This window comes from Chiroxiphia lanceolata, chromosome 7 (assembly GCF_009829145.1).
Source record: "Chiroxiphia lanceolata isolate bChiLan1 chromosome 7, bChiLan1.pri, whole genome shotgun sequence".
Lineage (NCBI taxonomy): Eukaryota > Metazoa > Chordata > Aves > Passeriformes > Pipridae > Chiroxiphia > Chiroxiphia lanceolata.
The window spans coordinates 31,553,118-31,579,507 of record NC_045643.1 but is presented as its reverse complement, the minus strand read 5'-3'; the positions used below and the strand labels follow the sequence as shown (position 1 = coordinate 31,579,507).

General features: G+C 36.3%; 1 long non-coding RNA gene across 2 annotated transcripts; it reads left to right on the top strand.

Annotated features, from left to right (window-relative positions):
- The first annotated feature begins 1,837 nt into the window (after window positions 1-1,837).
- Window positions 1,838-26,301, top strand: LOC116789572. 2 transcript variants are annotated; one of them, XR_004358084.1, is made up of 4 exons: window positions 1,838-2,015; window positions 5,553-5,677; window positions 13,858-13,945; window positions 25,902-26,301. It is a non-coding gene; the product is annotated as an uncharacterized LOC116789572 (long non-coding RNA). The 2 variants fall into 2 exon arrangements; XR_004358085.1 differs by lacking the exon at window positions 5,553-5,677.
- Window positions 26,302-26,390: the final 89 nt, after the last annotated feature.

Sequence of the window (26,390 nt, the reverse complement as noted above, 5' to 3'; positions counted from 1 at the left end):
CCTCAAGCATCCTGGAGAAACACTGGATAACTATTGTAATAGTTGTGGTCCTTCTGTGCCACAGGTCTCATCAATCTCTTCTTATTTTCCCTCAAGGCGCTACGGGAACTATTCTGCATTTTCAAAAAAAAAAATTCTTCAGTAAATATTAATGGTGTAATGTTTTTAAACAGCACCTAATTGCTAAAAACTAAATCCAGAGCAGATGCCAAGCAGGTATAGATCCACATTTGTTTATTCCATGCTAATAAGTTAAAAGAATCAAGAAAGGACAGAGATCACTATATCTTCATTTCTGCCCATCTGAATTCAACACAGTGATTTCTGCTTGTAGGTGTCTGCACAGCAAGTTACAGCAGTTCCATTTTTAGAGAAGCAGAGCCTAATGAGCTGAGTGTGAGTTTGGAAAGCTGGTTGTTAAAACTTAAAGTAACTGGCTAGATTTTTCTGCTGATGCAATTGATCCCAGCTCTACTGAAGTTATATCATCTGTAATTCCTCTGAATCTTTAATATAAAAATTGGTATGAACCATTAATATTTTGGACAAAAATATTTACCGTAGGGAAAAAGACATGGGATTAAGAAACTGAGGAATTGCCATAGAGTATTGTCCTTGCACCTTAAACTACAGACAACCAGCTTACTAATAGAAATAACTTTTGTCTGTGTGGAGAAAGGATATCTTCACATTTCCACCTGGCTTGTGTGACCAGTCATTAGTCAATATGTGCCATCTTCATCTGTAAGTTTTGCTCCTTTTTATATTCAGGTTTTCTGAAGAGCGGAATCTCCTGCAACCTCTCAGATTGAATTGCAAAGCATGGCAGTACAGTCATGTTGATTGGAATGACCTCTGCTTTGCGAGGGAAAGAGGTAATTGGGTTTCCAAATTCAGTGCTGTATCTGACATCAATCAGCTGTCAAATTTCATTAACTCTCACACCCCGGGTTCCAAGAAGATTGACTGTACATGCCTTTATGGTTGGGAAAGCACTGAAACTCTGACAAGCCTTGATAATCAAAGTTGCTGGAGAGAACGTCTTTAGTAAATGTTGGCTCACTTTTCTGTATGGCCCTTAATTCTTCAAGTAAAGACTATTATCCAAAGCTATAAATATACATTTATATAAAATAAATATGTATGTGTATATAGGTATATATGGAGAGTTATTTATCACACTCTAGATAGACTTTTATATATATATATATAATATTATATGCATATATATTATATGTATATATATTATATATACACACATGTATGTACTTAAATACAGGTCAGTATTTTTAAAAAAATCCAGTCCAGTCCAATCCAATCCAAAGACACTGTAAGTTCCCCTGAAAGGGAAGTCTGCTATAACTTGCCAGAGGAATGGACCCAGGACACTGATTGCATTGTGGACCAACAGTGTTCTGGTGTTCCTACCTCAGGACACAGAAAGAACCAGAGGCAGGGATGTGTTCAAAACATGCTAAAAATACTCCTGAGTTTAAAAGCGTGCATTGCAGGTGCATAAAGACTCAAAAAGCCACTTGCTGTCATTCTAAAGAGGAAATTTTTCGACTTTTAACTCTGGAACCAGTGTAAATGATCTAATTGGAGCACAGGCATAAATAACTCCAATGTCATAGCATTTCCTACCTTCTATATCAGTTTACACACAACTGCTTAAAAAAGCTCCTCCTGGAGATGTTTTACACTGGGGTGAGCAAAATACCAAGTTCAGAATTTGGATTGGTTACTGTGTTTCTAACCATGGAAATAATCTGCCATCATTGACCTGAAACAGATAATCAGAACAAAAATTTAGTAAAGAGTAAATATTACCAAAGAAAAAAATAACAGGATGTTTTCTGGTTCCTACTGCTTCAGTGCTACTGTCCAAACACAGCAGCAAAAACAGCTCCTCCTGTTCTTGGAGGAGCACTGGGCTCCAGCAAGAGATACTTGCTACTTATGCTGGACATCTGCTGTCCTCAAAGGACTGCTAAAGTCCTGGGTGTGGAAATTAGGTGAGCAGAAAATACGGCTTTTAACTTCCTAAAACACAAACTATCCAATTAAGGAACCTTAGGCCCTCTTCAGTATCTTTGGATAACTTGGTAGGAATCTAAAAATCGAAGTATATGTCTGTGGACTTGGTGGCCTACCAAAATTCCCACTGGAAGGAAATGCAACAAATGCCAGCTTTGCCTAATGTGATAAATAAGATCCCTAGATCTTTTGTAAACATATGACTTCCTCTATTTTTATTAATATCTAATTGTCATATTCTTTATCTCCAGAGTTAACTTGCTATTGTACCAACTGCAGCTGTTACTTGTTCATTCTCCACAAGAATCTAAAGTCAAACATCCCGTCACAGACCTGTTTCACGTAAGTAGCTGGTTGGAACAGGAGAGCTGTAATTTTTATGTGTTCCATTTGTGTCACCAAGAATCTTAGAAACTCAAGTAGTATACATTGTATACTCAGTTGTTTACATGCCAGCAGCCCAGGACTCATTTTAGATTATATTTATTTATGCTTACTTATGGCAACGAGTGCCTTTTTTTTCCCCTCCTGTCATCCATTCTTCACCAAAAGTTGTGATTCTATGCTTGATTCCCTGGTTGTTACTTCTAGAAATATTTTGAAGACTCATGTCAGCTAGAGTACATTTGAAACAATCAATCGAGTTAAAAACATGGCAAGTAACATTTTTCTAGTAATTGCTTTACTGCATTACCTTTCTCCTTCAGCCTTTTAAATGCCAAGATCATCTTACAAGAAAAAAAAGTCGTAACTTTAAAAAAACAGGTTTGTGATTAAGATATTCATTATGAATTCCACGCACATTGGTTGTTTGCAAGGATTTTGTTTTTCCACTTGTTCCTCAGGCAGTAACAGTAAATTTATGTGTTTGTGGCATTTCTGCAGTTCTAACTTTGAATGAGACTCATACCATATATTGCATTATAAATACTGACTTACATTAAGTCCCATGTGTGCCTCTCATGTAGAAATGAAATAGACAGTGTAGTCATTATTCAACTTAATTTGGAATATTTATTACCCTTGGTGGATATGAATGTATTCGTTACATTCACAATAAATGACCTCTGGGTTTCAGAGATGTATTGTGTTAGGAAAGACTTGCAAAGAGTAAATAATACCGTTCCCTTTCTCTCTAGGAAGCCTTTATTTCTACAGTACCACTATTGTGTCCTGTATCTAAATTTAATTTATGCTAAGCTGAAGGAGCTCTTGTTCATGCTATAGTGTGAAACAAGGGTAACATTTGTGTAAATGCAGTGAAAAAAAAAAAGCAACTGTATGACTTACCCTGTTGACATTCAGAGAAAAATGCCTATAAGGAGCAGAGGTAGAGTAAACGTGAGATAATCTTGGGTAGTGTAAATGCTGACTTGTCCTCAGGATAAGGAAAAAGCAACAGAGTTCGTTATCACTCACAAGCAGGTGGTTTGTCTATGCTATTGGTTGGTATACTGAAAAAAGTGAACTGCATAAGCATGACCGTAATATCAGACTGTCAGGTCCTGTATCATCATGAACTGGAAAGTAGAGTGACAGTTACACACCCAAAAAATAGGCATCTTTCCTAGTGTTTTCATTTTATTGAAAGCTGTTTACTTGTAGGAGTCAGAGCTAACATATTTTAATATTTTAAGTTTAGGCTGAAAATGTCAGATGATTAGATTATGCATAAAACTTTGTATTCAACATTCATGATCCATAGACTAGTATGTCTAGTACTAAGCTTCCCTATAGATGTCAAGAGAAAGAAAATATTGTTATTTTCATTTTAAAGCTGAAAATGGAGCGATAAAGTGACTCACTTGAGGTCCCATGGGAAGTCTGCATTCCTAACTAACATGGACACACCACTGAAAACCCCTAATTATGATCAGTGTCATTGCAATGCACCTGTCCTTAAATTCTTGTCCTTACTGAGTACTGAGGTGCAGTCAGAGCACTTTAAAGGGCCTTTCGACTATTTTAAAATACCTGCCCACTTGTATATTTTCTCTGAACTATCCATGCTAACTTTCCCCACATTTCTCTGGAGCAAGCTTAATTTTTATTCTTTTTCTCACCTTTTAAAACCCGTTCCTTACAGTCAAAGGGCAAGTATCAGTTACAGGGACAGACTTCAGAAGGTACAGCCCCATTGAATATTTTGTACTAGCTAATACAGGGTAAAGGTTCTGGCAAACAGGGTTAGTAATTAAATGATATGAAAAGGACATTGCTTTAAGAACTGACAGAGAAGTTGGATTTGAGATTTTAAGATTATTTTAAACTAAACATTAATAACCTGGAAGTTAAGAGAGAATGGAAAGGAGTTTCTGTGTTAAAAAGAAAATAGGAAAAAAAGTGTCATTCTTAAAAGAAATATCTTAGGATACACTTCATAATTCCTAATGTTTTTCAGCAAAAATCTCAGTCTCACAGAAATTCATGTTGCAGGAGGTAATTTTATTCAATTCATAAATCCTTATAACAAAGATTTTTGCTTTGCCAATTATCCCGATATTCATTTCAGAGGAGATAATGAAGTATGTATTTCAGCTGATCTTATTTTAACATTTCACCATTCATGTGACAAAATGCCATACATAAAATCTTACATTGAGTTTTTTATTGGTGTAAAAAAACGATACCTCAAAATATTATGCATGCTCATGAATGGGAGTCTAAAATCAAAACCGATAAAATGTGTTATCAGAGGCTGTGTTTTTCATAAATGGCAGCTGTGCTCTCCTCCCATAATGTCACTGTCAAAGCAAAGTGAGATAATAAACCCCATTTTTCTTTGGCTCATTTTCTTTATAAATGATATAAAAAGAATTCATACATTTATTACCTTATTGAAATGTTTTTTAAACATTTGATACTTGCAAACAATTGCAAAATGTCCTTTCTGTCTAAGACTCACAATGGCTCACTGAAATGGATCCACATCCTTGTCTGCTTGTCTTTGGCTGTTAGACTGGATTGTTTGCTTTTAATTCAAAATATGGATATTGTAATTATCTGAGAACACTGTAAATGTGTGTAGTACCTTATTGGCTACATTTTGCTCTGCAGCAGTTATGCAGCATAACTTAAAAAGAGGAACCAAGTCCTGTAATTCTAAACAGCACAGTCTTACTACACAGTTACATTATAGACAAAAAAAAAAGCATCGCTTTATCAAAAAAATCAGTGTAAAAAATAAACAGGAAAATGAGTGAGAAATGTCTATTAAATCAACCTGAGAATAGTTAAATAAAGTTACTTTCTCTGACTCTGGATTGCTGATAGGATCTTTGCAGAACATAGATAAAAATCCCTCCAGTTCTGGCTCACCTGACTGCATTTTGGAACATATTCAGTGCTATATTTTCTATTTCTGTGCCATCACATGAAAAATAGAGACTTTGCTTAAACTCTCACGAGTCCTAACTGTTTGCTTCTGATGAAAACTTTTTTAGTGGGAAATATCCTGTAGAGAAACAACTTCCACAGCATTTGTAACCCTTGAAATTTGTGTGTAATCACTCCAGAGAAATATCCAGCTCCTGCTTCACCATGGCCAAGTGTAAGAACTCAGTGAGCTCATTGTGGAACTCCACACAGCTCTTTTTAGAGGGGTCAAGTTCAGAGCAAGAAATCCTGCTACATTTATATAGTGAATACAGGTACAAACAACATTTTACACTCAGTCCTGCAGTTTTCTGGAGGGACTTGTTCCTGGTAGCTCTTTACTTTTTCACTGTTCTCCTTTTCAGCTTTTCTAACCTGTTTTCCCTCTTTTATAATTCTCATTTCTGAAGCAGAATGTGGCTGCAGAAGACTGAGCTCTGGGTGGGAACTGCATTAACAATAGTGACAGGATTATTGCCTGGTTGTCTCTGCAAATGTCTTTTTTGATCTTCACTAACAAACAAACTCACTTGAACTGAGTTTAGTATGCATTTCCAGTGAGCAGAAGCAGATGTGTATTAAAGAGACCATCCTTGTCCTCAGATTGTCATCTAAGGGATACTTGAGGTGTGCACATGCATAAGATCAAGAATTCATTTTGCTAGTTCAGCCATCTCAGGACTTTTACAGATTTAAAACAAAAGACACAAACAGTGGTAAACTACAGTCAGCTGGAGAAACCTGACAAAACTGCTTCAATCTTGAGGGATAAACAGAAATTAGCAACAATCATTCTCACCACTGTAGTTTGTAATGAATGCTTTTTTTTTTAATTTTCTGAAGATGTCATTTTTTTAAAGGACCAATTTCAGTCATATATTGCAAATATACTGTCTTGCAAAGGAGCTAAGAATTTTGACAACTTTCTCATACACTTTAAGAGCAAAATTGTAGAAGTGGTAATCTTCTTGCAATACCTCTATGAAAACCCTTGTGGCAAAACAAGCAGGGCAGGTGGCTGGTCTGAAATACCTAGCTCTTCAGTTCTATCTTAAGACAGCAGAAAATATTATAGAATCATAGAACTGTAGAATGGTTTGAGTTGGACCTTAAAGATCATCTTATTCCAACCCTCCTGCCATGAGCAGGGACACCTTCCACTAGACCAGGTTGCTCAAAGCCCCATCCAGCCTGGCCTTGAGCACTTCCAGAAACGTGGTATTATCACATAAAAAGTGATTTTAGAAGCCAGATTCCTGAATTTCAAGGTCTTGTTTTTGGTAGTCTTTCACACTTCTCACACTGTGTTTTCTGACATGTGTAATAGCACCTACAGTGTACCAGTTTTTTGGGCATCACAGGAATTAAATTTTACCTCAGCCTCCAGGCCTGAGCCCCTAATTAGACAGCTGAAATGGGGCTTCCTGTGGTTTGTCCTGATCAGTCAAACTGCTGGGTCAGTATCTGCTTTTTAAGAACCTTAATTTCTTTCCCTAAGTCTTTTAAATGTAAAATGAACTGGATTTATAAAGCTCCCATTACTTGCAATTCTGGGTTGAATACCTTGCATTACACAGTTATTTATATGGCATTGAAACAGCCTTGGACAACATTGTAAGGCAGCACTCCTAGTGAGCCCTCATAAAGATGAGATGTTCATCTCATCTGGCAATTGCTGAGAACAAAAAAAGATAAATTATTTTTAATAGTACCTGGAAATGCTGCCTGCTAACAATAGAAGCACAATTCCTCTCTCATACCTCCCTTCTGTCCTTCCTCTGTAACATCCTCAGCAGTAACCTCGAGGTGGAGCAGCCTTTGCAGTACAGTTGGGATAATGTTGGCAGAAGCAATCCTTGCATTTGCTTTTCCTTTCAGGAATGAGTATGCTTTGTTTATCTGAGCTGCATATTGGGACTATTTGCAGAGTGTCTTAAAACTTTCAAGAGAGACCTTCCCCACCCAAACCAATCATAATAAAGCAACTCTAAAATTTAATTTCTGCTGGTAAAATTTAATTTCTGCTGAAAGAGTGAGTTACCTTTTGCTTTACTACACCACTAAAATGGATACTAAACATATGTGAAAAGGTCACAGCTGGAATTGAAGGAAGGGGTTTTTTTAATCACTTGAGTCTGAAAAAAAAGAAAGTTCTGCATTTGTGGATAAAAGCATTGATGTTTTTATCCTCTCTACAGTGTTGTTATGTGTCATGTTTCTATGAACTTCAACTGTATAGCTTTATTTTATTGTTTACAAGTATATGTATCTGTAAACCGAATACAGACTTAGGTTTTTAATGCAGGTTTAGGCACCAGGTGCCACAGAAAGGACATAAACCTCAGTGAGAATGAAGTCCAAAGTTAACCCCACTGCCACTAGACATGTTCTGCTCTCTGCAGGAGGTGGGTGTCCCAACACTGCACAGCAAAAGCTTTCACTGCTCCTGCACCAAGGGCAGATCTCACCAAACGTTTGCAAATTGTGCCACCAAATGGCTCTGCCTGCTTGGACCTTCTCCACAGAGATCCTGCTCCCATGGTGGTTGTGGATGGTGTGTTTTAAGACCCCTTTCCTTAACAAGCGATTCTGGTATTGCAAATCATAACTGGAGTTTGGAGTAACCGAGCTCCTTGCCGTCAGATAATATGAGAGTGAGTGACTAAGGCATCATCTAAATTAAATACCCCAAACATAACGGGTGGCTGCCTGGGTCATGCAGATATGTCAGACCAGGCAGGGAAGGGGAAAATAATTTTGGAGCTGATTGATCTGAATAGTTAGTCAAGACACAGCAGTGAAGAGGCAATAAGAAGCAAAAAGATTTAAGACTTAATCAGCCTGAAGACGTCAGGCTTCATACCACTAAAACCAAAATATTTAGTGACTCACTTTTAGATCTGTACTGAATTAATAACTAAACTAGTCTATAGCTTTTCTATGGCCACCAACAAACGAAAAATCAGCAACAAATACAAGATCTCTGTGTAGGAAAAGGTAAAATCTAAAAGAGGAACTTGATATGTAATATTCAAGGCAGTTTTGACTGATGAGGGAAGAGTATAGGCAGGTACTGACAGGACAAAAAGAAAATTATGCAGAAAGCATGATGGATTTGTTGAGGCTCACTACAATGAATAGAGTATACAACAAGTTATGAAAAGGAACATTCATAAATGTTTTCATTGTCGGCTTTGGATAACTTCCTCTGACATAGAAAAAGCAGGTGGAAAAAAAATATCTTCTCAGGAAGATTTGAGAAGACACAGAAAAAGAATGAGTGTGTCCTTCAAGAATGTGGGTACTTAGGTGAAGACAACAAACAAGAAGGAACTAAAATACCCTTTGTAAAAGTTGGTTGGATTCAAGAATTTTGTTAATTTCATATCATTTGTATGGGAAGGAGGAAGAAAGTTAATAAGGTTTCAGCTTCCTCCACAAAGACTTAGTAATCAAAGGTCATTAGACTATATATCTTACAGTAATTAATGTGAAATGAGTGCAATTAATGATCCTTCGTTAATGAGTCTGTTACATTAGATTAGTCAGCTTCTATTTTTGTCAGATGCTATTTAACATGCTTCAAGAAAGACACTTTTCCAGACTTCAATCTTCATAAAAATTCTGTCTGGGAAAGGTTTGGAAATAGGAACTACTGATCAAGTTCTCCCAGTCTTTTGGCATGTTCCTTACTGCCTTTGCTGAAGCAGATATCTGCTGAATTATTTTGATTTTGGCTAGCTTCCAAAGTTCAAAGGCCATCAGGTAGCCACTTATCAACAAATCAATGTGTGTTCAACTTCCACTTGGGCCTTTGAGATTTTTACTTCCACTGCTAAATATCTTCTGGGAAAAGAAATTCAAAATGCCCACTCAAAGCCATTCTTACTTCAGGATATTTTTTAAATGTTACTCTAGGAAACTTTGTGAATTGTTGTTATATAGATTCTGTGCTTGCTCACAGTGAGGAAGGAGTGTGCAAGTGAGGATTCACTGATCTGCTGTGAACTTCACCAAGTCATTCACAATTCTCACTGTTCTCCGGCTGCTTCCTACATCCTACCTATGCACTGGGTGTTGTGAAAGATCAACCAGTCTCTAAAAAATTTATTAGAATGTTTGTAAAGGACACTGAACTCTTCAGATGGAAAATTTAATACAAGTGCAAATTATAATTATCACAATTCCAAGCTGTTTAGTATAAACACACAGCTAAAACAAATTACTCATTAATGGACTATTTTCATGTTTCACTGAATCTAGATATTCAGTTGCTTTTTCCATTATTGGCAGCAAAATTAGAGCGGTACCTTTACTGTCAGATTTGACCCTTTCATCTCAGGTGATATGAAAGGTCTTATTCAAAAATCAGAAAAGCTGTGCTTGCATATTCATTAGTGGTAGTAATTTACTAAACCAGGTTCTAATTTTTTTGGTTATCATTTTGTTCTTTGCATAGTCCAGATTGTGAAATTCTGCTGTTGGCCCCCTCTAGTGCAAGGCAGATGAAGACTCCCCACAGAAAAAATTCTACAGGAGGCTCATTTCATTCAGATTTTGCCTGTATGTGAGGATTAGTGAATTTCCCACAGTGTTTTTAATCCCAATGACTTATGGTAAAAACATGTGCGTGAAAACTTTATTTCCAAAAATGCTGCCATGGATGGCATTGCTGTGGTATGCCAAGAGCGTAGCCAAAGCTCTATGCCAAGTGAACACTGACATGTTTAAACTTCACTATTCAATACAATACGTCACTTTGTTTTCACTCAGTCAATTAAGTCTAAAGTACATATTTAATTGGTTTTTTTTACCTCAGGGACCAAATAGCCTCAGTTCTTAAAGGCAAACTGAGCAATTGCACCCCATATTTCCAGCAACAGAAAAAGTTCTGTGTTTGTGAAGAAAAGAGCAATGACCAGGAGAAAACCACTGGGGTGAACCATCCCTTTTATTGATCCAAGATTAATGTCAGCTGTTAGAAAAGAGGAATTTGAAAGCAGTAAAACATTAAAGTCTGGAATTGACAAGAAGAAGCAAAATTTCCAGTGTAATTCAATATTCACAAGGATGCTGCTCCAACCAAAGATATATGCACAAACAAATCCTCCAAGGAATGTTCCAATGAAGTCCTTACTCATTCTACAGTAAGACTTGGTCCAAAGAGGTGTTTAATGTCAGCAGGTAACTGGGCAAAGAGGAACAATAGTATCGTACAACATGAGAAACAAGTGAGCTCAAGGCTGAAAATACTAAGCCTACAAGAATTACCCACTGATGAAAATACTGCTTCTACAGCCCAGAAAATCTGTGAATAAAAACAAGTCTGAGGTTGGAGTCTTATTTGAAGTCAACAGTTGATTACCTACTTCTAAAACATTGTCTTATGCACTCTATCAGTTTAAATGTCAGAAGGCATTACAAATCCCTCAGAAACATGACTTTTTAATTTCCCAGGGGTCCAAGACACTTTCGTCAAAAACGAAATTTAATATTGAAATCATACAAAGTCTTTAAGGCTTGCTATATTAGGTTTTAGGATATGTTTTCTTTATTTTTCATTCCATCTCTTTTTATAAACTTTAACATATGATACAATGTATCAAACCACCAGACATAAAGGGAAAAGATGTCAAGTGTACTACTACTACTGCCAGACTCGTAATTCATCTGAACTCTTTGTTCTGCAATAATCTATGATACTAAAACTTCAAAGATGTTATTCTTTTTATTCCTAAATACCACCAGTTCTGGCGTTTTATGTCAGTTCAAAATTGCTATGAAACTATTTGTTTTAAATTTGTGTATTTATCTTCTACATGCAGTATGAATAGGAAGCATGTATTTGACTTTGGTTCTTTATTGATGTAGTGGTATTTGCTTACTTATATTCTCATTATTGTTAGTAACACTATTGCACAAGTCACAGTGTGGAAGTGTTTCTTGCTGAGACAATGAATTTCAATCCACAAAATTCTAGACAGCATATATTGCAACAGCAGACTTTATGGTGTGAGGATGAGTTGTTTTATTGGGAAAAACCCCCCAGTTTTAGGTCTCCTTCTTGCCCCCTTCCTTAGGAAACACAACCAGAACCACATAGTGTTTAGAGAGCAAATCTGCCAGAATGAGAGGTTTTGTCAATGCTTATTAAAAGGAAAAAAAAAGAACAGAGAAATGAACATCTGAAATAATTCTGTCCAAAATAGCAATATGGGCACCACTCTTCATTGGGTCAGCTAAACAAAAGTAAATAATAACTTCTTAATTTCCTTAATGACAATGTGATTATCACCAATTCTTATACAAAGAGGCAAAATAGAGATGAAATTAATTCATGTCTTTAAACTCAGGGTACAAGAACAGGTAAGAAATGAGAGCAATTCCACTTTTTATCACCCAATAATGGCAGGTAATCACCTACCCTAGAAAAACCTGCTCTGTTCAGACTCCCCAGATACATCTTCTACATTCTGTAAAACCTGTGTTACTCAAAGTTGTTGAAATGATTGGTAAGAATTATTCATTCAGTTTTATTTCAATGAAGCTCGTAGAAATCCATCCATGACATTTCCAAAGCACTACCCATCTAATCATGGCCCATGCAGCTGCCTCTCAGCTCTAAATTGCTTGGCAATGTCATGTTGTGTGTATAAATAGATGTCCTGTAAGTTGTGTAAACCTGTAATTATAGAAATAAAAATGCAAAAATCAAGCCTATGAGCATTCTAGTTGCTGATCATGTCTACCTCTGCACAGTGTGGAGCAGGCTCTTATATCTACATGGATCTTCAATTAATATTTCGTATTAATTGCGCTAATAATTGAAAACATGTGTAATGAAAGTTATGATTATATTGTTACTGAAATAAAAGTGAAATGTTTCATTCTTATTCCTGAAACATTTTATTATAAGTAATATCTACTGTGATTTGCCTCTTCAATCTAGTCATACACAAAGAGAAAACTCCTAAAACACACACACACAAAATAATCTGATGTAAATTTTCCTATTGTTGCAGTAACAAATTCCTACCTGAAGAAAACCCTTACAGGTTTGTGCCAGAAGACAACTGAATAATTTGAAATTCATAGGCAAGATGTCTTTCTTTGCTTCATTCACACTTGAAAAATTAAACAAACAATTCCAGGCATTTTCCAGATAGTAGTTTATTTTGCACTTTCCTAGGATGTTCCTCCTGCAGTGACATCATTCTGAAAAACCACATGGCCTTTAAATATTGCAACAAACCCAGTGATCTGATAAGCAGGTGGATTGTAGCATGTCTATCTCAGTCTATCTCACAGTGCTTTCTTGAGACACACGAGACTAATATTGAATTCTTAAATCCCTAAATCCAGACAACCCCATGATATAAGCCTTTATATAAACAGCTCAAAAAGTCCTTTAAAAAGTAGAACTTGTTTACTCTTACTCAAATGGGAAGCCTGTGTCTTGTTGCTTTGATCTTTAGGTGTTGTGGTTTTTTTCACTAATTTCCAGAATAAATATAGTTAGAAAAATAATATTAATTTTTTTTCATTTACCTGCATGGTTTTTTTTAGGTTAGTAGGGGTTTATGTTCACCTTTTTCTGTAGAAAATAATCACATCCTCTTTAAAAATCATGTCCTCTTTCAATCTGAATTTTCCTGCATTTCTCCCATTTTTAGATGAGTTCTTCATCCCTCTGATCCTTCTAACATTTTCTTCTGTACAATTTCCTGTGAAAACTCACCTTTACTCTCAGCCTGTGTTGAAGAGGACATACTACCTGTGTTTCTGTGTTCCACATTGACACTTTCATAGCTGATGTTGAGGTTCATAGTCATCCCATGACCTACAGACCCTCCTTGAGCTACTGTTCCCAGACCTTTACCACTTTTGTCACTTCCAACTGATAAGATCCATTTTACAACAGAAATGTACTGTTGAACACCATGTGGTTGAACTTGCACTTCACTCCCCAAATCTACGCTGTCATTCCTCAGGGCTGTGCAGTCAGTGTAGCACAGTGATTATTATCAGTATCGGTGATGCCTCTCACCTTTGTGTCATCAGCAAATCTCAGACTCATATTATTGTGCTGATGAAGTAAATGGAGGTTAAGGAAAACCATAGCATAACCAGGTCATCATGGAAACAGTCCTTGGCAAATTAGTTTTCAACATTTCCCCTCATCTGCTACTTTCCCTTAGACACTTCATTTTTGCTATTCTTTGTACTCCTTTTGTTTTTCAATCAGCCCCCATTTAAAATTTTTCTTGTAGGATCATATCAAATGCTCCATGAAATTCAGATGCAGGTAAGTTACTGTATTTCTGTCACACAGTTAACATAATGAAAATTAGTTTGGTTCATCTGACTGCATACTTCTTTCTGTACAGTACTGTTGCTTTTTCTTCTATTTGTCATTTACCTTCATGCTTTTAATTATTCTTTCAGAGTAATGGATCAAAGTCAGAACAATAGATCAAGGTCGGAAGTGATTTCCTTAACCTCTGTCCTCACTCATCCCTCTTCCTAAATGCAGGTACTTCAATTGCTGGTTTTGATTTTACAGTGCCACTTTAATAGTTGTGCATCTGTTATAGAAATATAACAACAGACTCATGGTCCCCCTGGTCCTCCAGTCCTGCAGAAGGGCAGGAATGGGAATGTTATCCTCTGTCTGCAGCTGTTGAGCTGCTCCAACATTACTTTTTCCACCTTTACCGATTATCTGCTTTGCCATTTGCATGCTGAAAGTCTCAAAGTTATGAGGATTTCAATGCAAATTCAGTACAACTCTGTACAAACGTGATGGAAAATCCACTGATTTCAATAAGATCACTCAGGTGTCTGCAGGTTAATGGTGCTTAAGAGCTCTTCTGGGCGGGGGCCTGAGGAAGTCACACGTTATCTTTGTGTGTTCCCATTATCAATACCACTGTCTCGGCCCTGAACGTGCCTCGTCAGTGCTGCTGCTACTGTGAGCACACCATAAGCTCAGATATTTATTTTACCTCCAGTTTTTCAGCTTCCTTGAGCAGCCAGCAACAGCCACAGCACATGTGCTGGCACCCAAGCAGGCCAAGTCAGGTCTACGACATGAAAATTATTTTTTCATGTTAAAATAAGTAAAACATTTTTATGGAGCTATCCATTCATCTGAGGAGTTATCTTTTCCATTATGCATTCATTGGAAGATGTTTCACTGTTTCCTTAGTGATTTATTTCTGTGAATCTCGTTAGATTAAACATTGTAAGATTTATTCCTTCAATAATATATTCCATGTGGAATTTAATTGTAGAACAGTAGGAAAAGAGCTGAAACAGAATAAAAACGTATGGATGTAATTCAATTTTTATACCCATTTCAAGATTTTTTACCTTTGGGGGCAAGTGTGTTTGGGTATGGTGCGTGGAATACAAGCTGTAAATTCTATTTGAATGATCAGTAATAAAAATAAATGATCTTATTAAAAAAATTGCAATTAAGTAATGAAATGTTGCATGACCATATTAGTATGACAATAGGTGCCATGAGGCATATATATATAGGGGAGTAGAGACAGAGCAACAAAAAACTAATTTTAGTCAAAGAACATTCTCCATTATCCCTAGAAAATTTGGCATTTTTTGGCATAATTTTGGATTTATTTTCTTGCAAATGGAGCTTTGAAATCAAGATGTATTACCATCAGAGGTCTTTTCTAACAGCACAGTTGTAAAAATCTGAAGAAATAAGAGGGCATTGTGGTCAGGATTTGCCCATATTGAGATATTTAAAAATTTTTGGAAAAAAAAAATTTCTTAAATGTTCATTTTAAAAGTGTGATGAAACCCTTTCATAATGGACAAAGTTCTTCTCTAAGGAGTAGTATATCTCACAGGGTAAACCATTCAAGAGAGACATTTTGGAATGATGTGCAGAGACCTGAAAATCTCATGGCTTCATGTCTCCCCTCCACATGTCCACTTCAGCACATTTATTTTTTTTGCTGGGTGAAGCTTACTATAAGTAATTCTTGATGCTTTTATTACTGAAGCATTTGGAGTCCTTAGGCATGGTCTAGGTCCCTGGGCAACTTTGTAATGTACAGAGTAAAAAGTTGGATTGCAACATAAAACAGTGCTGTACTATTGATCGACTTGCCAACTCTACCAGCCCAGCAGCCCAAAGGCTAATTCCTTGGATTCTCAGCAAAGGAGAGTTTCAAAGAGGAACCTGTTGGGGTGAGTTGTGATGCTGAAGCCATCAGGTGGATGCTCCATGGAAGTTGCATTGACCTTCTCATTGCAGGATGCTGCTAGGGAAAGTGTCCTCCCCTAGGCAAGTATAATGAGTTAATGTGAAAATGTGAAGTCCTTGAAAGTGGGAGTTGTATTTGAAGTCGTGGGTGCTGGGGAGCTGTCAGGGTCACACCTGGCGAGAGGGAACATGCCAAGACCAACACAGTAACTATTCAAGAGGCTAATGGAGAGGAGAAGAAAGTGTATTTAAAGAGGCAAAAGCCAAGTGCTGTTTGAAGCAAGACACTAAACTACAAGTCTAGACAAGAATATTCATCTCTATTGAGAACCAATCAATGTAAATTGCTGCACAATTGAAATCTCAGTCTCAGTGAAAGAGAAGATGTTCATTCTGTTGGAAATGGAATGTTTCTGTGTGTATCTAGCTAGTGATTAAAACTGGTACAAGTGAGGCAAACCTTCACAACTCTGGATATGTCTAAGCCAGGATACTGCATTCACTCACTTCTTTTGATCTGACATAAAGTTAAAAACCCAACAAAACATATGAGACAGTTTTTAAAACAGTTATATTTTCTAACAGGAGAGAATAGTTGTGTTTCACATTTTTCTTTTACTTTGCACTTAGAAAGATTCTTCTCCGGATCTGGTCTTCTTTATATTTCAACTTTTCCATCTGTTAAATGGTAGAGAAATTACTTATTTATATTTAGAGGCAATGAGTGGATCTGCTAAATAGTTTGAAAATCAGCAGTACCATGGATTTGATTTTTAGCACAATGAGTGGCTCTGATGCCAAATGGCTTTAATAGAAGCAGCAGACATTGAACACTAAATGTACAGGTCTTTAAGTGTTTTTTTTTCCCGGGTTAATATCTGTAGATGAATTTTAATTTTATAATTTCAAGTTTCTTCCCATAACTTTTAGCCATAAGGCAATTTTCAAATTCCTCATCTGAGTTAAAGACACATGGATCAAGACTCAGTCTCCATCTCAAGCATTAGCATTTGTTCCTGCACTTTAATCCTGGGCTTTTGGCTTTTTACTAGTGATCTCACAGGCATCATATTTCCATTCATAATTAATAAGCAAATATTTCATTCAGTGTTGTCAGTGGGTAGTATTAACATATTGTACATCATGAGTTTAAATCAAAATAGACAAAAACTAATCCTGGCTATTATCTTAAGAGATTTTGCAGATGTCAAACAGGCTGGAAGATACCTGAACATTATTTTTATGGAAAAGATGAAAGTGTTTCACAGCATATTGATCTGTGCCTGACCATGAATGATTAATATCCTTTAGGTCCAGCTTCAGCTAGACTTTTTTAGATAATAGCCAAGAAGCAACCTATGATCTCATGTGTCATATCTATTGATAGATCAAGAGATAGCTATATGTATATATCTATATCTGTATTATATATAGATATAGTTGCCTTTATCATATGTCACATCTTGCATTATAAATCAAGGCTTGGCAAAAAAGAAGGTACAGAGATGCCAGATTTCTAATGTATTTTTTCTAGTATTTATTAATTCTTATTTTTGTTTTTGACTGAGATTCACTTGACATATCATTTCCTTAGTTTTCCTCTGTATTGAAAAATTGTCAATGCTACTGAGATATATTATAGAAAGAATGCCAACTCCCCATTACTGTGCTTGAAAGAGGCCCCTATTAAGGGATTAAGTTTTTAAAATCTTCTTTGCCTTCTAATATAATTAAAACAAGTAAAAAGAAAAACTTGAAGTTGACTAGGAAGTTGAAATGGGGAAAATGGGGACAAAGGATGAGTAATTCTTGCAAAACAACAAGGACTTACCTTTGTGTCTTAACTGAGTATTGGAGACTTCATGTTTCTGGTGAGAAGGAAGAGTAAAGTCAGTACGTCTCAAAGAGCCACACTTAAAATTGATATATTAAGGAATGTAAGCTGCTACATTAATCATCCTTTCTCAAAATTTTCATAGAACTAAGTATTTATTTCATCATAGAGTTCATATTGTTCAAGGATATCCAAAGGTATCCTTTTCCCTATGCTATCATTTCTGACAAATGAACCTCATTATCTCAACAGAATAATTCTGATTTCATTACCATGCACTGTAGATTGCTTTTAATGCCTAGATTATGTTTCCAGTCTAATACCTAGAAAAATAAGAACCATTTTGAGAGGCTTTCAAAATAAGTCTTATGACCAAGTCAGACTGCAAAGAATGTGTTGGGGTTTTTTAAGGAATGACACTTAACAACTGAATAATATTGGAGCTGCCCAAAGTCTTGCACACAATTATACATCCTGCTTTATATTGTTGCTGGAAAAACATTAAGTAAAAATTACTGTAAATATGTAATCTGAGTAATTTGATATGTTAGCCTGAAACATTGCCTGACTGTCACATCCTTTGTGAAGCTCTCACTTTTCTGGAGTACTTATATTTCCATTGCAATAGTCCACTGTGAACCAGTAACAAAGGACAGGTAAATATGGAAATTATAAGGCCTGAGGAAAACCTGCTCAGTACAATGAGAAGCAGCTCAGACAAGAGGAATTTGATTCTCTTCCTCTCCTTCAGAAACACATTCAGTTTGGCCTCATGACAGAAAAATTGGTTTGCCTGGGTGTAAGAAGGTCTGGGACAATTGCATGGCTCATATTCTAAAGGTAAAATCACTGCCTGCTTTTTCTGGTGTTAAAAACTGAGCCCTTACCCACCAAAATGCTTCAAGGCTGGCAGGCTTGCTGGAGTCTTTGGGAGACTGAAAGTTGATCTTATTTGTGGTAATATAATTCGTGTTCACTGTACCTACAATCTCAAATGGGAATTAATCCCTTCTCTTGTGATTGTGTGTCATGCATTGGGATAAACCTGGTGTGAAATGAGGCAGCTGATAGCTCGATGACAGTATCACAAATAGGGCTGTGGATACATCCAGCTTAAACTGCTGGGAGTTTTTAATCAGAGGAGCCTGAATTTAATTCTTGAGAAAATGAAATTAAATTTATTCCCCACCACCACTGATCAGTTTAAGAACAAGATAAGGCATGAATTACTTGTATTTTCTTCCAGGGCTTTTTGTCAAATCAAACAGTTAAACCTGGGCTCTGCCTATCTGTCTATCTGTTTATCCATCCAGCTGTCTGTCTATCTATATGAGTTCTTGGCCCGTTTCATAAAGCAGCAAGGTTGACATTTCTTGGACAAAGGCACACAACAATTCATGAGCCCTAGTTTTTCAAGAGGTTTCTCCTAGAGGCCATTATATGAGGCGAAACCCAGCCACAAACTTCACAACATGAAGTTAACAGACTTTTCACAGAAGTGACTGTTTTGTCCTCATTGGGATCCTTGAGTTTGAAATGTAAATCCACTGGGATTATATAATTTCATAGCTCAGAAATTAATGTGCCACATTTCATTAGGGTCTGTGGCTGTTTCACTGCAGAATATTTTGTTTTCTTCATTACATCTGCAACACTGCATTTGGAAGTCCAAAATGGACCACTCTGGGATATGGCTACAGCACAATATCATCTGACAAACTGCATAATAAATGCCATGAAGAAGGGACGTATAGCCTGCCCCTAAATAGCCTTTCACCACATGCCAACAAAACTATCTGCATCTGCATGATTATAGGAAACTGTAATGATTTTCTTGTCATGTAGCTTTTCCTTCACTGAGCTGAACCATGACTGCTTGAATGTTGTTGAATTGTTCGCATGTTAGTAGCCAAAGCTGTTGACTTCCCTGACCTCTGAATACCACTAACTGTACACACTATATGCTTTCAGTGGATTCCAAAAACTGCATGGAAAGAGACATCATTCTCATTGACTATAAATGCAGGAAAAACCCTCCTGTGTAAGTACAGGAGTAAGCTAAAATTTTACTCATCTGAATGCACATACCCAGGGTATTCTCATGTAAAGGAACACAGCATATGGATGGGACAAAAACCTGCTGAGTGGGAAGAGGAGTGTACAATGGATGCAAAGAAACTTTGGAAGTTAATCTCAACTGTAATATTTCAGTAATTATCTCACAGGAACACTACAGAGAGCTGGCAGCTTTTTGTAAAGGTTTTTTGTAGGCTTTCCTTACCAAGTATGAAGAAATAGTGTTCAGAAAGATTTGCTATAATTTTTAATAGCTTATTAAAGATTATTAATGGTAATTTATTCAGGTTTTCATAATGTTCTCTATCATAAAATATGTACAGTAAGGACTCTGTAAGTGCTTTTGGTCAGTATGTCATTTCAGAAACGGATTTTCTGAGTTTGTGCCAACTGACTTCACTGCAGCCACACTGAAATAATTATTCAAATATCTTCACTGAAAACCTTTCCTTTGGCATTTTATCATTGATTTTATTTTGATTCATCAACTTAGAGTATGTCATGGTGATACTTCAGTATTTAGACACCAAGGCTCTGCATCACTCATGTAATTTCTGACAAACATGGGGCTTCTCCCAGACTTGTGAATCTTTATTAAGGTTTGCTATATACTTCAGACTCCTCAGAAAAGAAAAAAGCTGTTGTTTTTAATAATTCCCTTTCATACAGTCCAACTCTTTGAAAAATCACCTGCTGTTGGTCTCTATATGGCAACAACCCACTAACTGAAGACTTACATGTGTTATCCACCTTTATTTAAAATCAAAACTCTCTTTCTTGCTGTAATATAGGTAATTATATTATCTGTATAGTCCATTTTAAGGAAACAGCTTTTCCAACAGAAATGGTTCTTCCAAAGTGTTACTTTCCCAGGACTAATATTATTCATTTTTCCCCCACACCTTTATTTCTTCTTTTCTTGTATTAGTAAACTGCCAAATGAGTCCGAAGTTGAAAAATGCAACTAATTCATCCTTATCTCATACCCTGAGAGAATTTATTTCTGCAAAGGGATCTTTCCCAGTCAATGTCTTCTCTATTTTCTGAGCAATGCTCCTTTTTACCTTGCTGACAGGTTTGAGAATCTTGTCTGAAAAAGATATGATAAAATAATGATGTTTTAGTAATATTGTATAAGGAAAGAAAGCATATTTGACTTTCCTATCTATACATCAAAGTGATTCCTGCCCCCCATGCTCCCAACAAAGTAAGCAAGAACTGAACCCAGGGTCCCAGAACCCTCCTACTTCCTGTAGGGAGCTAAGAGGGCATTTGTGCCTTCTTTCTTTCTTCCCTCCATTGTTTTCTCTGCAGTACGTCCTCCTCTGTGAAGAAGTTATTTTTGCTTGACATGCCCTTTACAAATATTCCCTGAGGACTCTCTGCTAAAATTGTCTGGTAGTTTAGACAGCTTTTTCCTGTTGTGATATTTAACCTTCTTACTTGCCTAACTTGGTGGCAAAGCTGTTATTTTCAGCTTATTGGACAAGCTTTCGGGTCTCTCTTCTTTTGCCCTTTTCTTTTTTTTTTTTTTTCCTACAGACCCATGTTGCAGCCTTCATAATTAATTACAGGCATAAAGCCTTTCCAGTTCAGCCAGATTTCTTTATAGAGCTTTTATTTAGCTTCTGATAACTTTGTTTACAAAAACTGATCTACCCTGACAATTCTCCAGGTTTATTTTTTTAAGACAAAGGACATTTTAAAGTGCATTCTGAGAAAAGTGTTGAAATGGTTCTCCATTTTTAATAAGTATCTGAATTTAAATTGTGCAACTACAATTCTACTGCTTTTAAAAAGGGTGTTGTTTGGCACAGAAAGTGAATAATGTAATTCAAAATGAGAAATTATTGAATAAGACTGGACATTTTCTGTTAAATGAAGGACAGGCAAGCCATTTATCAGTTTGAATTGCTTTAAAGGTACATGCTTTGTGATGCTAACCTACTAAATTTGTTGTCTCTCTTCAAACTCCTCACTCTGAGATTTCACACCTGTCAGTGGTTGCTGGACTGCAGCACTTAGAACTTCTGATCTCATGGTAGACTGGACTCCCTGCACTGGAAATTGTATGTACAGTTGGGATGGGAGAAGGATCTTTTAGAGAAAGAAACATTTTCATTGTTATTATTTCTTTTTAAATCCAGAATAGCCTGGGGAACATGCCCGAACTGGTGTTTGTGGACTCAGTGATTTTCTTTCTGTTTGACCAAACATCCAGGTATAAAACAAATATGTATCAGTTTGCAGACCATAAGACAAGTAAAGTGCTAAATGTGCTGAATGGATGTCAGTTATTTTTTAGAGGAGTGAATGTAAAGTTTTGTCTGAGTGCAGGGATTCAAAATTTTGATGACCTGTGAGAATCTTGGCCCAGAATTTTAAAAACTATGCCACTTTAGAAATATACATAACAAACTTCCAGGGCATGCTTTATCTTTAGCCTCAGTGTTTCACAGTGCAGGTGGCCAGGTCAGATTAAAGCACAGATACAGCTCTTGTACCAAACCCCCTCTAGTTCCCCCAAACATGGCCTCTCCATTGAAAAGAGAATTTGCTGCAATGTGGGCAAGTTAAGTCAAGCATGAAGATTTGCCCAAGGATCATGCAAGTCCTGAGCATGGATCAACACTACTCACGCTGATTCAAACAAGTAGGGAGAAAAGGCACATGAGTGCAACCGTGCTGAGTGCAACAGGAGTATGAAAAAATATCTCTGTTCAGAACAAAGCTTCCTGTTGTTTGTGTGTGTATGTGTTTTTTGCAAAACCCAATTGTTCTTGTAAACAAAGAAAAAAACTCTACTGTCTGTAGAGTTGTCAGGACTTTAAAAAATATATTTCAAATCTATGGGAAAAAAAAGTAATTTCATTGTGTTCTATTTCTTGAGATAATGCAATGTAATAGCTGTAAAAGCGCTGGTTTCATTTTGATATATGCTTTCTTAAAAATGTGCCCATCACCCTAAGTAGCAATATTTGCATTAAATGATCCATAGTTAAGACTGTAATGTTTAACATTACATGATATCATGAGAAGTTGTACCAGAAGGTAAAATACAGTAAAATAATATTGGTTCTTTTAACAAATCAATTTAGACAAAACTTGTAGAAACATTAAACTGCTAACTTTATGTTTATGCAATATACTTACTTTAGCAACCAAAATATAGACACATATGAGATGGAACAAAAAAAAATAAAATGTTACTTCTGTTTTTATTACTGCTCATATTATCAGTCAGTGCTATCTGACATTGAAGATGGATGGTGAATAAAGTCCAGACAACAATCTCTGTGAACTGGGACTAGAAAACTCATATTAAAAAGAAAAAAAAAGAAAGACAAAAGAAAGAAAAAATGAAACATTAATCTTCTTTGGGTAGCAAATATATTTTTTATGGAGAAGTTATTTTCACAAAAAAGTTTTCACCAACTGGACAAGAGGAAGAATATGAATGTCCACAGTCTGGCCATATCTTTTGAATTCATTGGATTTTATAAGTACAGGGTCGGATTTCAAATTATATAAAATAGAAAAAGACGACAATTTTCAAAATTTTATCTTCTTTTCTATTTCATATCTGGACTCCAGTTCCCCTTCCATCTGCAATGGATTGATACCAAGTTTTTATTCTCATGGAAAGGAGTGTCTTGATTTTCTTGCTATTATTAGCTATTATTTCTAAGCAGAGAAGATTCAGAGCTTGCTTGGGAGGGGCATTTTCATCTTGAAACCCAAGTTATTTAAAAGGTGTAAAAATCTTCCCCCACCCCTCCACCCCAGTTCTTCACATTATACTATGAAAGACTAACAAGAAAAAATAATAATATGTTTAAAAAACCCTGTCAAATCCCGCAGTCTTTCACTGGTGATTGACCCTCCAGCAGGAGCAATCTGTGATGAATGAGGTGTAGGGTGAATCACACAGAAACTGCATTAAATTTTCCTTGCCAGTTTTTGAAATTACTTATTAAAAGGCCAGTAGATATAGAGCAAAGTATTTTGTATATATATATGTGTATGTAGATGGTATATACCGATGCAATACATGGTAATTGAAGAGTTTCCAATTTGCATAGCAACTTTTCTGCATAAATTATTCTGCACATGAGTTATGTTTGTTTGGGCTTTTTTTCTTGACAGCCAGACTACTAAATGAAGACTGTCTTGGAGTTACTGAAGCCTACTGAAAGTGGGATATCTGAAATGGCACAGCACAGCACAGTAGTGTCCATGAAATCCAGACAGGCTTCTCAAAATTGCAGTAGTAAATGGACTACTCTAATTACTATTGTCAAAGTTTGCTAGTCTTTACTCAGGCTGAGCAGTACCATTTTCTGTGAATAGTCACACTGAATTCACACAGGAACTTCAAAATGATATGACAGGAAAACTGACAAGAAAGTTAACAGAGAATTTTGGCTACCATATAGTAAAGCAGAATGCACAGTAAACCTGGAGAGATATCTGTGGTGCACAAAATGTGTAAAGGTATACTGAGGGTATAATTAAAAACTACACCACATACAACTCAAAACAGGGTAAGAAAAACTGCCTTTTGAGGTTTTTACAGTGTGAGTGAATAAAAACAAAAATAATGGAGGTCTGCTTTAGCTGTGAGAGAGTCTGACAGATATCAAGGAGCCTGTATGAGGGACGATTCCTGGGAGTCCTCTCAGCAAGAGAGGGAATTACTGTTAGCTCTTAGATCTGTAATATTTTCCTTGTATTTTTGCCTTGAGAACAGGAGAGTCAGCCAGACTCCTGTGGAAGAATCTTAATGGAGAAAGAAAACAAACTCATTTTCAAAGCCTAATTTGTGGAGGTGGAAGTCAAAACAAAGACTTGTCCTATACTTCTGAGTTTTACACAAAGCAGGTTTGACCTACTAGGGAGGAATAAATGAATCAACCCATGAGATTAGCCTCTGAGGCATTTTTGTGACCTGATCTTTTCCTGAAAAGCAGCAAATCCTCCACTCTGGAATGGGTTTCTTTCTGCAGCAGAACAGATGGAAATATCAGCTCTAGTTGTACTATCTAAATAACGTTTTTGTCTCCATTTCCAGTAATATGATAATACTTCAACATCTTTTGTATTAAAGCCTAATTGTTAAGGAAAAATATTTAAAAATTTTTAGTAATTGACATTTTTGAATTTGCCAAGACAAGAGAAAACTTTCCTAAGCTATTTTGTTCCTACACTGGGTATGTACTCATGAAGTCAATAGAGCAATATTGAAGCTTTTCCAGCTTCAAAACATTTCCAGAAAGTGAAAGAATGGAAACAAAGGAACATAAATATGGGAAAAGTGGACTGATGAGAAATTTAAAAGTTGCCATTAGCTTTAGATTTCACTTCACTGTTAATAACATACCTCAAGATATTGAATTAACCCATAAGTCAAGTTACTACAAATTCATGTTTACTAAAAATTTGTTGTACAGTGCTTCTATACAACAAGCCCCACCTTATTCAACAACTCTCCAGTTTTTCTATATTTTTGGTCCAGTCAGAACTTCTGGGAAACTATCAAGAGGACAATGAAGTGAAGGAAAAGGGTCCTACTGGCTATTGAGATTCAGAAAAGTAAGAGCTTTTATTAGCTCATAGGGATTAAAAGTATACTTACATATAGCTCCTTATAATTGCCAGTGTAGTAGTAAGGCAGAAAGAAGAAAATATTTATGGATCCCAAGGGCTGTAACTTTTTAAAAATTATTAGCTTCTTGGAAAGAAGGTGACTGGAACAGCTGCTTTGGCCATCTGAAGGGCTGTGCTGTGCTTAATGCCAAATAACACCTGAATGACATCGGGAAGGTAAAATCAATTTGCTTGTTTCCTGTTGTCACTGTCCTCCCTTCCTTCTTCAGAATCAAATGCCATTGCCTTGCAGAGGAACTAGAGGAAACCTTTTAGTTTTCATTGTCTTTGTGAGCCTGAATGTTACTCCCTGCAACACACTAATCTCCATTATTGGAAAAGAGCAGGAAACTGTGGGTTTAACAAAACCCATAAACCTGAAACTACTTTGCATCAAAAAAATCTGAATTTGGGACTTGTCCTTGATTTTACAGTGTCCATGAAATTTTTTAGTTCAATTATCTTAGTCCTTTTGAATGCTCTACTCCCCCTCACTCTGTGAATGTGTGCAGAACCCAGAAACTGATGGTGGTTTGGTTAATCCCATAACCACTAATGTGTTAGGGCCATTTTGCTAAATGTACAGGGAAATTGGTGAAAACAATAAGCACAGAGTACTGACAAATGAACTAAACAACCAGCATGACATAGAAAAACAGCACTTGTCCTTTGTGAATTTTTTTTATTATTTTTTAACAGGCTTGGTTGGCAGAAGCAGTGGCCATGAACCATTCAGATGAGGATTTGAGTTCTAAGAAGGTAGAGCATCTCTATCTTTCATCAGGTTCCTCACTGCACTGAGGATTTTTCCTTATGCATAGGAAAGGGAACGTCATTTATCCTTGACTGAGAATCACCGGTACATTTCAACAATGGAATTAGCTATTCACTGCATTACAATGACTTGCTTTCTGTAATTTACCATTAATATGCTTCTACCTGAACAGTGCAAAATGTGAATTAAATTGCCACAGGGAAAAATAATGAACCTATTCTTTGATTTAATCTAAAAGCGGACAGTTATAGTCTCTTTCCTCATAATAATGTTCTTCCCTCTCTTCTCAAAAATTTTTCTTTAACTTGTCTAGGTTTTCTTTTCAATTCATGATAAAGTGCAGCATGTAATGTGACCTTCTTTTGACCACTTTTAAATTTATAAAATATAAATATTTAAATAAATCATATAAT